At 44.0% G+C, this 17,785-nt stretch overlaps 1 protein-coding gene across 4 annotated transcripts in view; it reads left to right on the top strand.

The window, feature by feature from the left end:
* Positions 1 to 389: 389 nt before the first annotated feature.
* Positions 390 to 17,785, top strand: part of PLAGL1 (PLAG1 like zinc finger 1) — a 50,419-nt gene continuing 33,023 nt past the window's right edge. The window contains exon 1 of one of the 4 annotated variants that reach the window (XM_037392283.1): positions 390 to 492. The gene's annotated coding sequence lies outside the window, so the exon portion shown is untranslated. Of the gene's footprint in view, positions 525 to 6,847; positions 7,414 to 17,785 lie in introns of those variants that run through there. The other 3 variants (XM_037392284.1, XM_037392286.1, XM_037392285.1) reach the window with 3 other exon arrangements.

The raw sequence follows: 17,785 nt of genomic DNA, 5'->3' as shown, positions 1-17,785 counted from the left end.
TGTGCCCCTCTGCAGGTCTGCAACAAAATCCCGAGATAACGAAGCAAAATCGGTATCTGTGCAGGGAATCCTCACTGCTGCGAGGTGCCCGCCTCGGAAGCGATTAACCGCCGCAAGTGCGGGTGAGGGGGTTTGTGCGGGTCCTTACGAGTGCGGACAACTCCGCCCGGCCACAGCCGCGGGCACGCCGGCGGCCGGACACCCGCGGGCCGGGACACTTCACGCTGCGGTGGCAACGAGCTTCCCGGCAGCGCCGTCGCAGGGCAGAAGCCCTGGGGCCGCCCGGCCCGCGCTGCCCCGCCGCTCCGGAGCCGAGCGGCGCGGCGGGGAGGGGACGCGGCTCGGCCCGGCCCTCCTCCGCCCCGCCCGCCCGCCCCGCCGGCAGGCGTCTCCCTGGGGCCGGGCACCGCCGCGGGGACGGGAGGAGCCGCCGCTGCGCTCCCCGGCCCGGCGCTGGGGGAGCGGGCGGCGCCCGCGGAGCTGGGCCATGAGGTGAGCGGGGCCGCGCCGCGCCGGGGCGGCAGGTGAGCGGGGCGGCGGCGTGCGGGGCCGGGCGGGCCGGGGGAGCGGCGACCGCGCTCCGGGTGGGCCGGCCGTGGCGGGGGGGCGGTGGCGGGGGCCGGCCGAGCGGCAGCGCCGAGCACCGGGGCTGGCGGGCCGGGCGGGCCGCCCGCCGCTGCAGGAAAGCGAATTGCGCCACATGCGTCTGCCTTGAGGAGGAGACTTTTGTATTTGGCTTTTTATTTATTTACCCGTCCGTTCTTCCCCGCAACTTTTCGCCAGACCCAGCCGCCGCGCAGGCTCGCCCGCTCTCCGGCCGCAGAGCCTCGCACCGGAGCCTCGGGACGGGCTGACGCGCTCGGGTCCGTTCCAGCCCCTCATGCCTCCGGGAAGAGAAAGGCCTCGGGGCCGGCGATGAGGGGGGCACCTCTCCTTACCGCTCCTTCGCCCTCCCCCCAGCCCCGCGGCGCCCCCGGCCCGCGCTCGGCTCGTGGCGCGGGAGGCTCGTTCCCGCCTGCGGGCCCGGGCGGGCGGGGCGGCCGCAGCGCGGGTCTGTGTCCCTTCTGCATCCCGCTTCAGCGGGGTGATGGCGTGCTGCGGCCAAGTCTGGAGCTGTCATTGACTCCTACAGGAGGCATGACAGTTGTTTGTTGGTTTTTCCTCTCTGTGTGGAAGAGGAATTTAGCACATGATACGATTTTTCTCAAAGTGCGTAACTTTGTTAAAACCTAACTTCCAGCATTTTTTTATTTCCTCGTGAAAAGTCGGTGTCCCATAGCCAAATGAAAGTTTGTTTTTCTGGAAAGGTGAATTCGGGACAGCCAGACTCCTCTCCAAGGGCTGTTGCTTTCCCTGTGTGACTTGAGCATAACAAGTATGTTCCTCCTTACAAAGGAGGGCCAATAAGGCTAACGGCTTTTGTAGGAGATATTTAAAGTGGTTGATGAAGAACACAAAGTAGTAGCTGCCTTTTAAAATGTGAGTTTAAATGTAATCTTCCCACCTCTAGTTAGTATTTTTGATTTATAAAGGGCTGTGTAGGACAGAATCCAAGCCATGGTTTTGGGTGTGTGATAAATCTACACACATATTAGTATGTGGGTACTTTGTCCAACATCCAGGATTATTCATATAACCTTGTTGACGAGGGTCGTCTTGAGTAAACACAAATGGTACATTCATTCTCTTTCCAAGAAGTGGTAGGAGAGGGTGTGCTTGGCGTTACTGCCATAAGATAAGCAGATTCAGCTCTGACAGAATGAGGAAGGAAGAGATTCCCAGTCTGACCACTCTAGTCTCTCGGTATTGCAGTTGTAAAATTAACATCAACGTGTGCGACCTGATTCTTGGTTGTCCCAATGCTTAGTGGAAAATCTGGCTGTTTAAGCCTGAGATACCTAATCATGTGCAGCAGCACGAAGTGTCAAGTGGTCCTGTCCTGACTTGGCAACATTTCCTGCAAGACAGGAGCATCTTTCTTCCTTATGATGTCTGCAGTACTCCACTGACCCCGCACGGGCAGCACCTCTGTTGTGCTCTGACCCTTTGCTGGGGAGAAATACAGATGCTGTCATTGGGAATTTCCCTTGACCAGTCCTTCTGTCCCTGTTGTTGGTTTGGAGAAGCAGCGCACAGAACACGGCTCCCCCTCAGTGCCTGGGGAGCAGTCATACTGCACAGCTCAAAACGGGGCTGTGTGGGCGGGTGGCTCTGGGTGGAACATGGGCAGCTCTGCTGAACAGAAATACGGGTACAGTGACAGGATCGCTGACAAATTGTGTTATTATTATTTGATATTGTGTGTGTTTGCTGCTGTGGTGCCACTGTATGTGCAATATATTTTCTGCCATTAGTGTTTACTTACTTGCCCTGCATTGTAAGTCAAAGCAGTCAAAATCTCATTTGCAAACCTAATGGGAGCTGGTATAGATCCTGGAGTAGAATAACTGCGTAACAGTCTGATCACCACTGTGTTTTGAATTGTTGAGTGCTCTAAATGCGTATGTCTGACATTTAAATAGAACCTTATGGTTCTGATCGCTGTAAATTGATAATATGATTATTTGTGTAAAAAGTGGAAGATGGGATGAGTGGGAATGAAAACTAGAAATAAAATCAGAAGGACTGTACCAGTTTCTCTGGAACTGCACAGCAGAGTGAGAACAGGAGTGGCAGGTTTGGAAAGTTTGATATGAGAAGGCATTTAAGTACCACAAAATAAATTATTACTTCTTAAAAAGGCAGAAGGGGCCTTTAAATCATGTGGTTAGTTCTCCAAGTTTAACCACGTTAAAGCCTTAGATTAGCGTCTTCAGGGTTATTTAGAATTGCTCAGTTTTTAAGATGAAAATGAAGAGTTAAACCGTTTTGAGTGCGTTGCGTGTAGGTGGACTCTCTTTTAACATGGACACTTGTTTTGCATTCATTTTGCAGATACATAAGCCAGCAGGTCACAGATTCATGCTCTCTAACTAAAGACAATAACTTCTGTTTCCTTTCAATTCCGTAATCTCCTCTGCAGCAAGAATCTCCTTGTTGTGAAGTTCTGTGAGCACACACATGTCTTCTCTCCCTGCCTGCCCTTCTGCCAGGGCTCTGTGGAAAGGAAACAGCGTAAGATAATTCCCCCCCGTGACTGTTCAGCCACATTTATTGTACAGCGCGTTGCAGGGGCTGGGACCTGAGCCACTGTCTGTTTCCCTCAGACTCCTGACTTCTTGGTGGATGATTAAAACCCAAAAACGTCAACCCCCACTCTGCCTATAAGTGAATACACACACTGTACTGAAGACAGTCTGTTTGGTATGTTTCATGGGTTTGCTAAAAGGTTTCATGTGTTTGAGCATTCAGCATTACACCTAACTTTACAAACCTTAATAGTCCTCTTCAGGAAGAGCAATCTGGCTGACAAGATGTTTGCAGAACCAGCACGTATTTAAAGTACGCATTGCCGACTAGTTCCCTACTGGCTCCACTGAGTTTTTATTTTAAGATGTTCCTGCTTTTAAAGATAAGCATGAAGCAAATGAGACTGCTCCAAATGCCAAGGGAACAGCAGTCACACACTTCTACTTAAACACGTGCCACTGTATGACTGGCCACATTATTTAATTGTCACTAAATTGTCACGCAGAAGAAACTGTTTGTTCTTTTCTTGCATGTGTGGAAAGAAATAGGAAATATCTTTAAATGATGCCAAGGATACTGCTATAACTAGCAGGAAATAACAAGTTGGGACAGAAGGAAGGTCAGTCCACTTGAATTCTGCATGGGAATATCCTGGAAGTTGATCGTAACATTTAATTCCACGCTTATCCCGAGGATAACCAAATAAATATTTTACTTCTGGCTTTGCTTTTTAGCTGACTTATTTCTTTCTTCCATGCATTCTTCTGTATACGGGCTATTTGGAATTTGCTGTGAAAGAGCATTTTGGGTTCCAGATGTTCCATCTGACATGACGATCTAGAAGTGACAGGTCTTTGTCTGTATGCTTTTTGTATTTTCTCTTTTTTTTCTTGCTTTTTCTGCCTGTACTGATTGTTCTTCTGTAAAATGGCATGAGTTGCAGTGCTAAACCAGGATCAAGGTTGCCTTTGTAAACTAATTCTGTCTTGGAGGACAGAGTAAATCTGTTTTTATCATTCTCCTTCCTGCACCTAGAGCACTATTTTAGGAGAAGCTGTTTCCTGAACAACTTGAGATAGCAAAATTTAAATGATGCAAATAGCATTAACTACTCATAATTCCAAGCCAGAATGGTGCTACAATAGAGATTGTATCATAAGGCGTTGATTTATAGTTCTAATGAGTTGGAGAGATAACTGGATCACACTGATTACCTCCCAGTGTTTTCTCCCATTCAGTTTCCATGATTTTTCAAAGGACATCCCTGAACACACTGACACTATATTCCCATGCTTAAATCCCTGAAAGACTGCAGCGGGAATAAGACATATTACAGTGGGAATAAGACACATTGAAGTGTGCATTTCTAGTTCTTGAGGTGGGTTGTAAAAGGGTTTAAAGCAAGCTCGGTCATGCTCGGTTGGTAACATCCTTGGTTGTTGTCATTTTTTTCCTCTGGAGAGCCTCAAGTTTCAAATACAATTCAAAGAGCCAAATCTTTCTGTGAATAAATCCTTGAAGATACGAGGCAAATATAAATGAAAACTTTAGTTTTTCTCTGTATCAGTGAAGAGCCTGAAAAAGCAGCTGTGCAGAAGAGCTGTGTGTGTTTCATCATGTTCTTCTTAACTTTGCTGCTACTGCTGGAATAAGATGTAGGGAGTATCTCAGGAATATCACCATGATGCACTGTGCGTGGCACCTAGTCCTGACTTTCCAGCAAGTGATGGGGACTAAGATGTCCAACTCTCTGACCCCTCTGGACCCACAGGGGTCAGAGAGTAAGTGCCAATGTTCATCCCAGCCCAACTGCTGGGAGAGAGTCCTCTGTCTACGTGGATGGATCCATGTGGATGGATTCCCTGTCCCAATTATTGTCTCCTCTGTCTCCTCCTTCCCTGTTCTGAGGGAGGTGGAAATGGGTCTGTCATGGGAGGATATTTCTTCATTGCCTATTTTCTGTGTATCTGGGGAGGAGCAGCAGAGCTGTCTCTTTTGTGTGTTGAGGTACGATAGGAGAACAGTCATCTCTTGGGTGTCTGGAGTGATAGTATTCTTTTTGTCTTACGTGTGGCAGTGGGGCTCCTGACAGGGAAACTTGTGCTCATGGTTAAGGTGGCTGGTGGCTGCCCAGACCTGCATGTTGCGCATAGAGCTGTGTCAGTGTTACATGTCAACTCTGTGTGCTGAGAGGTGTTGCAGACGACCTGCGTGACCCAGACATGCGGTGTGGAATGGCTTACCACATTCATTGTGCAGATGGCACCTTGCTTTGTCTTCATGCGATGCTAACTGTGTTGGGGAAAGTTGTGTGCTGCCAGTTGGGGAGCACTAGTCACTCCAGAATGGCAAGATTCATCCACAGATTAATGTGTGCTGGGATCACGCTGTGGGGAGGCACTGTCCCCTGCCAATCTTCTGATGTCATTGCCTCTCAATCATCAGAACTGTAGCAAAAAATGTGTTGGAAGCAAATGCAGAGTAGCAGCTGGTAGAGTGCATACAGTAGTTGCCACCAGTGTGGTCAGCTGTGTGCGCTGGGCATACAAGTCACAGGCATGGTGTAGGTAGGCAAAGAGTCCTTCAGTGCAGGCACACGGAGACTGCAGAGATAATCACTGTGCCCATGTGCAGTCTGATACCTAGAGCGGACAAAGGCAGGGCATAGCATTTGCTCCAAGTCTTGTACCGTGGTACAGGTAACAAAGTCAGCGTAGACATGCTTTGGTTTTCTTCAGGGCACGTAATAGAATTGCACTTGGGAAAATACTACAGTAGCAGTATCTAACTTGTGCTAGCATATACAACAGCAAGCAAATGTAGTGCAGTGACCAATATTATGCTTTGCTCCTCCACTTGGTGTCTTGTTTCCAGGTTCTTGTTGCTATGAATGGTGTTGAGGGACTCGTGAGGACAAGCAAAGATATCTTCTGCAAGAGTGTCACATATATCTTTGGGAGAGAACTGCAACAGCGGAAGTCCCATATGCTTTTTTGGCCATAAACTGTCACTAGTTCTGTTGGTTTACTTCAGCTGGAACGTTGTTTCAGTCACTGCAGCTGTATAATGTGATCAACAGCATTGGTTTGTCCTGTCCTACAGAGATAAGTGAAGTTAGAATCAATACAGCTTTTTTAAAGATTGCAATTTGAAGTGCTGCAAGGCTGAGCAATAAACAAGTGATTTATAAAGCATTAATGTTCTGTTTTGCCAGTGCCTTGATGTACTGACGCCCAAAGAAGACACCAACAAAATATCTAATCGTTGTATTGTCCTGCAGTAATAAACAGTGGAAGGACGAGTAAAACACATGTTAAAGACACAGCTAAGCTAGCTCAAAGTTTATTTTGTCCCCAGAGAGGTGGATATTCCTTCTTTGTCAGGTGGAATTATCTTCAGTGTCATCACCACAGATGCAGTCTGCAGAGAACCAAGGGGAATATGAAAGTAAGGGAAGCAGTGATGCTGAACAAAGATCTGCAAAGAGGCGGGAAGCAAAAGGCAAAGGAAAGATAATGAAGTACCTCAAAGTATTAGCTGAAGGAAAGAAGTTACTAAAAACATAACTGAAGTTGGATTGAAGAAGCAGAAGAGAAAAATGGAAGAAGCAAACCCCAGAGATTTGTTTTGTCAACATAAGGTGTTCTGTTTTAATCCAATTTTCGTTTGGTCTTAGCAACCAGCATAATTTTCTATGCAGAGAGGCAAACTTTGTTATGTTCTAGAAAGCAAAAAGACTCTACATAACGTGGTCAAGGATGCTTCTGGCTTCTGATTTATTCTTTTATCTTGGTGGGAGTTGGAGTCATGGCTTGCCTGCATTAGTGAGTGAAAGGCTTTACACCCTTCTTAAGCGATTAAAACAAGCTAAGAAGTAACATTTTTTTCTGCTTCAACTACACTTATCTCAACAATCACCCATATTAATCAAACAAGTGACTTAATACCTCTCTCAGTGAAACAGCAGCAGGTGATTTGCCTGCTGAAATCAAGTGATTTACCTGCTGAAACACTACCTTTTTGTATTTCTCAGGGCTCGTCCAAGAAAAGGCCTGGGCTGCTGGCCAGAATGAATCCAAATGTGCCAGGGTAAAACCACTTCTCCTTTTGGTGGAAGAGAAATTTGAAAACTAGCATATGGGGTATCCCAGGTGGATGTATCATTTCCTTCTTGTAAACCTGGCAGCCAAATAGCCCTTCCCAATTCTGATGGTGCCAGGCACTGGAAAGAGATTGCTCAGTGGCTGGTCCTTGGTGGCAGGTGCTAATGAAAAATCATGTCAGGTAAGGATTTCCACAGCTGAGGGGGGGGGGGGGGAGGGGGGAGGGATGGGGGACACACACTTTATATCCCAAATGAAGGAGGATGAAACTAACACTTCCAGTGAAATATAACACATCCTGTAACACTGATTCATGGCAAAGCCAGTGAAACTGATGCATTTCTGCAAAATGTTTTGGTTTCAGTTAACTCAGCCTATTCAGACAAAAATTTTACTGGAAATGTTTTGACTTGTTCATGACTTGCTTGTTTTTACAAACCTAACACTCCTTTCCCTACAAAACAAGTAAAATAAGCAGGCAAAGTAAGCATGTTTACTGTAAAATCTGTGATCTTGAAATTCTGATGTTCTGAAAAGTATTCTCTGCTATCTTTTCTGTGAACGTGTTGTGGTGGGGTGTTTGTGAAAAGTTTCTTACTGCCGTGGTGACACTCACAATGTCCGGGTCTGGAAACCTGTCGCTTTGGATTTTTACTTTTGCTTAGAACAAAAGATTGTAGACTCATTTTGAGTCTCTTGGAGACTGCAGATGGATCGTAATGATATTCTTATCACTGGTCATGCCCGGCAAGGCTTCTGGACCTTATTGCTTCTCGCATAACAGCTGCCAGTGACAAGAATAATTTTCACGCTTGGAAATCATCTTTACTTGACCTGTGTACGTTTACATGCTGTTCTTCTCTCTAAAATATTCTTAGTGTGAGTGATGGATGGAATCATCTCCCTTTTTAATGTGTGAATTTGCTATACAGATTTTTCACTGAGTCTGCTGAGGTATGTGGAGCTTTTTGGTTAGTAAAATGTATCTTAGTTATCAGGCATTTATTGATTAAAATGAAGAGAGGCTGTCCTGACCGAAACAGAGAGACTGACAAGGAAGAAAACAAAATAAGGACAAATGGGAGAATAAATTGGTTTTTCCTCTTTATCTTCTTCTAAGAGAAAAGAGAAGACTTTAAGTGAATTTTGGTTTTTTTTCCTGTAAGTTGTTCTTAGAGTTTCAGTGATTTGTTAAAGTTGAAGCCTGAATCTCAGAACGTGTCAGTCTTTGCAGGACTCAGCACCCATACAAGCAAGTATTTACAGACCCCTAGAGTTACAGAGTATGTAAGATAGAGTTACAGAGTATGTAAGAGGATGTCAGAGGTTGTAAAAGTGGCTTGATTGAGAAGGGGTTGTAGATCTCAGTCTTTTTTTTTTTTTTTAAAAAAAAAAAAAGGTAAATTTTTGTTAAGTTTTTCATACCACTCTTACCAGCATTAAAAATACCTACATTTTAAAGTAGTTTTAGAATAGGACATTACAAGAATGAGTATAGGCTTCTTAAACTAACAGAAAATGGAGTATAAAAGTAAGGTTATTTTAAATATTTTGTACCCCAATCAGTAAAATGGTTTGCAAAATAGTTGAAGACAGTGTAGAATGAGTATCTTTTTTTGATCTGTAAAAATATTAGCTGTAAAAAAACTAGGATATATTCCTTTAAAACCTTTTCCTTGTCAAATTCATTTTTTAGACTATGTAAGTCTCTGAATTGACTTTATGGTCAGTGATTTGCACTGATTACTTTATTCATCATCTAATTCAGAAAAACCCATAGTCAGGTCATAATTTTAAAGATTAAATTCCAACCTGATAGCAAAAATTGTCACACATCAACCTTAGCACCCTAAGTAGCTATCATATTTCTAATGATATATTTGGGTCCCAGAATCTTAAATTACATTACATTGTAATTTTAATTTGATTTATTTTGACAAGATTGCTCTTCAAAAGTAGAATCTGTGGAGTTTACAGGACTACTTAAAACAGCATCTTTGTGGAAAGTGTGACGTGTGCTTTCAGTTTGTCCCAGGAGAGGCTCTTGAATCATCCTGATTCTCCCAGTGTGTATCTGGTTATCAAGTCATCAGTGACCACTCATGAAAAATCTGTTGGGTTTTTATTAGCATGTGGTAGACCCTGGAGACTAGAATGTCATGGTGCACAATGAAAATACACTTTGGTAGTGTGTTGACTGAAACCACCTAAGTATTGGATAGTGGACGCTTTTAGGTAACTCTAAATTCTTCCATTTTCAGGCCTCACATCTCATATAAACACCTGACAGAATATGTTCATGTAGGTTTTATAAATTACTAAAGTGACCTTCTGGTAACATGGGGTGCAAATGTCAAACGTCTCAGTTGTTTGGGGTTATTTTTCATTAACTCACTGAACCATACTGAATGGATGTTTCAGATGTCAAAGTTGGAGTTGAAGAGGTCATGCAACTGGGTGAAGAAATAAGGACAAATGACCTCTTGGTGAACTTCTAATGAAAGGTTAGAGATCACAGGCTTTTTACTACATTATTGTAACAAGCTCTTCTGTATCAGGATAACTTTTAAGTAAAGAAATGGCGTTCTTTGCCTCTGTTACTAGAGCCTTTGGAGAAAGTAAACAGATTCCAAAACTGTCTCTGAAAAAATGGCATACAGACAAGTGACTGTAATAAAAATGCTGAACTGCTGAAATATTAGGTATATTTTATATCTGACTGCGCTTTGCTACGCCAAATTTCAAGCTCCTAATTTAGTAATGATATGGGAGTTACCGGTCACTTATTTTTTTCATTCTGTGGAGGCAGTGGCTGAACTCTTCCTTTACTGGTCTCTAAAGGGCTCTTCAGCATTGGCCTTGTTATTCTGGTTTCATAATTCCTTTCACATTCTCCTACACCAAAAAAAGAAGCTTGCATAGAGAAGAACCAGTCTCCTTTAATTTACTCAAGTTTTAGTTTTGCTGGAGAAAAGCGTAGAACTTTCATCTGCAGGATGAAATTTTAAACAAGCATGAATGCTGTGCATGTGATGCCACATTTTTTGGCTTCTTGTTTGAGTAATGTGCAAGAAGTGGCACAGGATCCCAAGAAGATTTGTATAACATACAACTGCTGAGAAGGCTTCCAGTCCAGACCTCGGCAAAGCAGAAGTCCAATTAATAACTCTGTGTTACAAGCTCTCAGTGTGGGAGAACAAGAGGTTCAGCTGACCTTTAGTTGACAGTGGGGAGAAACTTTATCTCTCTCCTTTATCTGAGAAACAGGTGACTGTGCTGAATATGAATGGTGATTTGTTGTGCTGAATCTGAATCTGTATCTACATTTACTCAACAGTAACCTGTGAGCCGTTTGTGGATTTTTAGAATCATCCTATAGCTTCATAATCAAAGGAAAAATTAAGGAAACAGCTAAGTAATATTTGGGAGTGTGTATAGCTTTCATTAATTAAGCAAATATGCAGTATTTGGAGAATTTGGTTATTTTTAAGAGTTGCGCACTGTAGGCATTCCAGGCACTGCTATGAAAATACAACCCCTAAGACTAACATACCCTTTAAGAAAAGGCAATAAAAATCGCTCCTCAAGGTAGTTTAATTGCAACAGAATTAGTCCCTGATGATTTAATGTAATAGCTCTGTTTCAGTAAATTAGATCTAATAATTGCCTCTTGCATCTGTACCGTATGAAATGGTAGGTTGCATTTTTCATGCAGTGTCCCACTCCAGCCAGTCCACGTGTGTCAACAGGAGTGAAAGGACGTGGCTGGTTTTGCTGCCGAGTTTGCCACTGGCAAATCTAGCTGCTATTTGAGGAAAATCTGAGGGTGCAGGCTGCAGCAAACAAACGCGGGGATGTGACAGGCAACTGTTACCCAGTGCAAGGCTAGCGGCATCTTTTGAAAGAAATCACCTGCTGTTTTCTCTCTACCCTGAGTGTTAAGTTCTTAGTGAAAAGCTTATGCTTTAGTTTGGGTTTTGAGGATATATTAGTGTTACTTCCTTCAGATGGCTCAAGCAATTCTCCAAGTCTGAGGCCTTTAGGAGTGGACAGAGAAAAAAAACATTTGTACTAGCCAAGGTGCTGTTAACAAATAGTGTGGCATATTATGGAAGATAATTAATTATGTTTTGATACATAATTTATGTATAGAAGCAGCTAAGGAGACAAAGGTACTAAACCTGTTGAAATCACCATTGAGATCACATGTTGCATCTAAAATACTTGTAAAAATACCAATATTCTCAACCTGAAATGCTTTTTCAGGTAAAACTTTCTCAGTTTTACAAGTTTCTGAATGAAGTGGTCATTTCACAGCATTGAAATTTAAAGCTACGCAAGAGTTGAGAGCAAGACTCTCGAAGTGACATTAGACCAAATCATTTGAACATTGATATTTACATAACACAGCAGCAACATTGCACACTGTTACACTATTGCAATAGTGCTTTAGGACATGTTGGAATGATGTTGCAGGAATGTGCAGGGTTTGTGAGTATCTGAGGCTGGGAGGTTTTAGATTATGGTAATATAAGCAAGACATGTGGGGTAGGGTGTTGGCTTCCAGATGACAAATCTGGTTTTATGATTTGCTGAGATTTCCTGACGTTGCCGAAGTACTGGGCTGAGCGTGTATCCCCCTCTCCAGCCACGGGAGCGGCTGTTGCACCCATGCAGGAATGTGTCAGTCTGGCTGTCCCTGCGGTGGGTTTTGCTCGCCACTGTTGGAAAGCTGGTGGCTGCTAATGAATTTTATTTGTAGCAAGCTTATGAAAGCAGAGCATGTTAAAGCCAAGGTTTTCGTAAAACCTTTTTGGAGCTGCAGGAGACTTGTTGACTCTTCCGGGAAAGCAGCCTGAGGAGGATGCAGGGAAGGGAAAGGAGATCTCTCTGCCACCAGCCTGTCCAGCTGAGGTGTGGCAGTACCCTTCCTGAAATGAGTGTTGGGACACAGGCCTGAAGCGATGAGAAGAGTTTTAGCCAAGGCAGTGAGGGAGAACAGGAAAAAGTGCTTTTTCACGTGACCTCGTACAAGTGGGTCCCGTGTTTGTTTTGTGCTGGGGTTCAGCCCTGGGTTTCAGGGAGCAGACCAGAGTCCTCTCCACAGGCTCATTGAAATGGAAATGGTTTTGCCCGCTGCTCTGGAATGCAAATTATTTTAGGAATGTTCCTGGGTCTTGAGGCTTTTTAGAACTCACACTTTTAAGATATTTTTTTCTTTATGCTATTTTAACCAATTCTCATAAAAAAACAAGGATCCAGGAAGATGATTGGTGCCTTGATCCTGACCCAGAAAAATCTGAAGTGTACGTTTGTCTTCATGTGTACAAATAGTTCCCTGCAAGTCAGTGGTGGAAAGACATGGGAAATGCAGAAACGTTTTGCTGGATCGCAATCAAAATGCTGAGTGCTTTGCAAAGCCAAACAACAAGAGCAGCCCTCAATAAGGCAGGCTGGCATGAGATGCCATTTGGTATCATTCCCTAGGGATTTATCTCCCTTTGTTACTATTGTTTTTTGAAAATACTATTTAATAGCTTTTGTTCTGTTATCAGGGCACTGGGGATGGGCAAAGACTTGCACTTGATGCCTTGTCTGCCATAGGTCTTTTGCTGACCAAAATAGACAAACATCAAGTGAGACACAAAGCTAGGAAAATTATGATGAGAGACAGTGCCATATTTCAGAACAGGAAAACTTGCTTAGAAACAAGGAGTGGGATTTGTCGGTCTTTGTGTTTCTGGTATCAGTCTGGTATCAGGACACAGGATATAAAATGGATTTACTTTTAATGATATTTTTTTTTTTTTGCTTTAAAATGAAAATAGGCTTGGATAATTAGGTGCATATGTGGACCATATTTGATGATGCTACATACTGAGGTGATCATAACCAGGTCAGAATATTGATTGGTTGCTGCAGGGAATAGTAAGGCAGGACTCTATTATGTGTGCAAATTTAACACTCAGTGTAGCTTTGGCGAAGTAGTAGCCAACTGATCCAAAAATTTTTGAAGTCAATAGGGTGTCTTTATTGCCTGACCTCTTAAAGGCACTAGAAACTGACAGTGTTCTTGGTTTCTTGCGTACCAAGGCATTTAATCTGTAGAGATATGTATATAGTTAAAATGTTGCCTTCAACAGTGGGACTAGTTTATATATTAGAGTAGTATTTTTTTGTGTGTATACACACTTTAAAACAATACCATGAAGGTATACAAAATATTCTTGGTAAACACATTAGAGGAAACATATACTTGAGTGCATGGCTTTTGCTGACCCACAGTCTGCCTTATGATTTTGTGCACCGTTCTTTTACATCTGCATAGTCCTTTGTAAAAGAGAGAGGTGTTCCATATATAACTTTGGGTTTTCATTATTTTTTACATTCACAAATGTGACTTGTATTTGAAGAACTTCAGCAGTATCAGTGAGCCATATTTCTGCAGGGGGGACGTAATATGTATGTGTTTTACTGCTCAAGTTCTTTCCTTAATCCAGGGAAAGATGTGGTATCCTGTGCATAAAGACAGACATTATGATGGCAAAACAGTTACTTTGTTTTATAATTATAAAATAAATCCATGATTTGGAAAAAAAATGTAATTTTGTAAAACAAGTATATGCTATTTTATATGATAAATTATAAAGTTATTTACAATTTCGTGTTTTCTCCAGTGAGGGACTCTACATGTGGTAGATGCAAAATGCATGGAATTTTGCTGTTGGACATGTTTGAGTTGCACCTGGTGTGTATCACATCCTGACTCTGAATGCACATGTGGGACTAACACAAACTTCAGCAGATCTACACAGGTTTCTCTGAATGGTGATTTTAGCCCTTTATACTTGTATGCATTTAGCCCTGCATACTCAACTCAATACTCCATTAATCCTTAAATCATTTCTGTATCATTATGATTTTCCTTCCTGATCATGAATTTGGAAGAAGAGAAACTATGTCAGCAGAAATACAGTTAGCCCAGCATGAGCACTCACAGTAGCCAAAAGAAAACAAGCAGGGACACTAGTGGAATGCTAATGCTGTGTGACAGATGCGTTGTCTCCTGAAGGTGGGGTTTTTTTCTGATGGATGCAACCTGAGGCATAACATATGCTGAAAGTTAAACCCTGGCAACTGATTTCTGTAATGGGGGAAGAGAGTCCTTCCTGATTTAATCTCAGTATAAGTAGGTTAAGTGCGGGTTTCCTGTCACATCTTTGCTGCTGTATTTTCAAGACATCTGCAACCATCTTCCTTACCACAGATGTCTTGAAAAAATGCTTTTACTTGCATTTTAACTTCACTGAGTTAAAATGTGACAAAAGGTGCTTGGATAACAATGTCATTTACATGGGGCTGTTGTGAATCTATACACGGGTTGTCCTAGACATTCTTCAAAGTATTGGAATTATAGCAGCTGCACGAATGAGTACAGTGGACAGATGACTTCATAGCATCAAAAGAGTCTTCTGGTGGTGACTGGTTAACTATTGCATCTCTTTGGTGTGCAGCATGAAACTGAGGTGCGTGTTTGAGCTGTGCAATGTCAGATAATTAGAACAAGCGTGCCAGTGCTGACTGTTGTAATTTGTTTTTGACATTGGTTTTGTGCAGAAAGCAATATAAGGAATTCTGTAATAACCTCTGAGAGGCTTGGGAAGGGGCAGATGCTGACTGGTTCAGAACAGTTGTGTTTCTACTCACAGTGAATTCATAATTAAAAAGCTATGATCCTGGTCTTTGTCTCTCCATGGCATAGGTCTCTTTTGCAGACAGCATGTTCTCTTGTCATCTACAGATGGCATCAGGATGTCAGTGTAGCACTGTGAAAGGTTTTGCTGTTGCTGCCACTTATGTCTCTTCCCACATCAGTGCCTGCTTTTCCTCTGGCTTATGATGCCAGGGAAGGTAGGTTTACCTCTTCTGGAAAAGAGTCAGGTCAGCAGAAGAGGTCTTCTCACGTGAACCCAAGTGAGAAATCTGTGGTGTTACATGCCGCACAGTTTTCTTGAACAGCTGCTTGGAGTCTTGCGTTGTAGACTTTGCAAAGGTCCCTCACAGAGCAGTTTCCTGGCCTCCCTTGCTGTGGAGTTTGTCATCTGCGGTAAAGATGAGCTTCAGGGCCAGTGAAGCAAGCACTGGTTGGTAAAACTGTGTCATCCTTCTAGAAATCTGCAGTGACATGCAGTGGATACAGATCTTTGGGTGAGAACCGCATTCAGAAACTTTAGCCAGGTGTCATCATAGTATTTTGCAGGCACAGGAGGAGTAGAAAGTGGAGCCTTTGCTGCCCCTCTCTCTGCCTTTCAATGCGAACCATTGGTAAGCAAGGCAGCTATCAAGGCTGTTGTTGACAGCCTTCATGGATGTCTCATGCATCATGAACAGCCCCAGAGGTCCTGTGTGGGCTGGTTTCCCTTGCTGTGCATCTCCTCGTGGGAGTCACCTTTCCTCTGGTGCAGCAGTGATCTCAGTCCTCATGTAGGTCCTCCTCATGGGCCATACCTGGAAACAGGCTGTCTGATTTCATTACTCCCATATCCTCTGCATCAGAACAGAAGTAACCCTGGACATCCCAGGGCAGTCCCACAACCATAATGTGCACTTATCCCAAGTCATACATGCCTACAGTGTGCGCACTACAGTCACTTCTAAAACACAAAATGCATAGTCTGTGAATTTGTGGCAATGATGGAACTAAGAAAACCAAAACCTAAAATCCTGGCTCCTTCACTCTGTGACATGTCCTTCTTCTCGGTAGGCAGTGCAGAACCCATCCCCATTTCCTCTTAACCAGCACATAACCACTTTTCACCACCATGAAGCATTGAACTTTTCATCATCCAATGTACCCGTAATCACTGTTTTGCTATCTGTAGACTGTTAACCACCTATTATACTTAACCTGTTCGACCTAAATGCATACGCCAATTTCCTGATACCTGAAAGCCTGCAAGAACCTCGAAAGGCTTTGCCTCACATTTTCAGGGCTGCAATTTTCATGTATGGGAAACATCCCCCACTCTACTCTTCCTCCTCTTCTGCCCATTCATTAATGAGAAAGGACAGTATTTAAGAGCAACCACAACCTTTTGGCTGTGTGGGCAGCACAGCAGATTTGGCCAGTATACCTGCAGTACTTCATATAAAGGTCAGTGTGGTTTACAAGGAGTAAAACTACAAAAGATTGGCCAATGGGACTGTTAAACTGAGGCCAGCACGAGCGCTGGCCAACCAGCTAAGGTTGGATTGACATGTGTCTGATGTAGCTAGAGACCACCAGGCACTGTGCCTGGTTGGTGCAGCGTAAGTGGCTGCCATGACCCTGCATGTGTTGGGGCCCGCTTGGTCAGGGGGCAGTACACTGTGCAAGAGGTGCCCTCATGCACCAGAGGCTGGCCTTGAAGCAGGAGAGGGATTTATGATGGTGGTTTTCTGCAGCTAGGAAGACTGGCAGTTCTGGGTCCGTGTTCAGGGTAACTGCAGGGAAGAGCTACCATAGTTTATGAAGGAGCTTGTAGTTCTGCTTACACTTCCTTGGCCCTGTAAATACAACTCGCTGTGCTTATCCTCGCCATGTTGGAGATAACGCCCTGACCGACTGCTGGAAGAGGAGCAGTTACTTGTCTTGGTGTACCTGCTGCTCTGTTGTTCTGCAAGTGGCTTCTGTTGCAGTGACTGGGATGCCCTCACGGAGGCATTCCCTCTTGGTCTGTAGCCTCTGTGCCTTCCCCAAGGGCTGGACTTGGATGCTATGGGATTGCTGCTGCTAATGCCGCTTCATCAGAGGACTGTATGGCGGGGGATGGGAATAAAGAAGGTGTCTCAGGCTTTGATGGCTTGCGGAGAAAACCACTTTGGTGATTTATGGTTATCCTTTTCATAGTGCCCTCATTCTCTGGGGCAAATCTTGTGCAGCAGGGTGTTGTACCTTTGATAACATCCTAGGAGGACTGTTAGAAGTAGTGGTCTGTACAAGGTGACCTGCGGGTACTGGTAAGTGCCTTTAATGCCGTGAGGGACAGCAGGTAGATGGCAGTATGACAGACCAATTCCTTCCTGGCTGCAGATGCAGAAGACAACCCTGTCAGCATGGGCAAAAGGTGGTGGGAGGAAAGAGGCAACCTGGTCAACAGGTCTTTCCTGCTGTGTTTTTTGTAGCTGCTTTTGAGTAATAAGTGAACAGAGAACTCTCTCCTGCTTCTGGTAGCTGCCCCTACCCCAGCAGTAGGTAGTAGCCTTTTGATTGCATTGGAGGTGTCTCATGGGTGTTTGTGTTGCTCTGGACTGTGCTGCTCTTCATCTGAGTCCCTCTGATGTCATTCTGACCTGTAACAGTCTGTCAAGAGGTATGGTCTTCTGTCCCAGCTAGTGTATGTCTCCTTCTTCTCCATGCCACAGAACACCACAGAACAATTCAACTAAACCTTAAGTGAGGCGTATGGACCACAGTGTCACTGGAACATGTCTGGATGGCAGACAGGTGGGGGACAGGGAAAGGGTGGACTGAGGCTGGACTTTCTCAAGACAGGAGACTGGTGCAGTCCAGT

Source organism: Falco rusticolus, chromosome 6, assembly GCF_015220075.1.
Source record: "Falco rusticolus isolate bFalRus1 chromosome 6, bFalRus1.pri, whole genome shotgun sequence".
NCBI classification, from domain to species: domain Eukaryota; kingdom Metazoa; phylum Chordata; class Aves; order Falconiformes; family Falconidae; genus Falco; species Falco rusticolus.
This window is presented reverse-complemented; position numbering and strand designations above follow the sequence as displayed.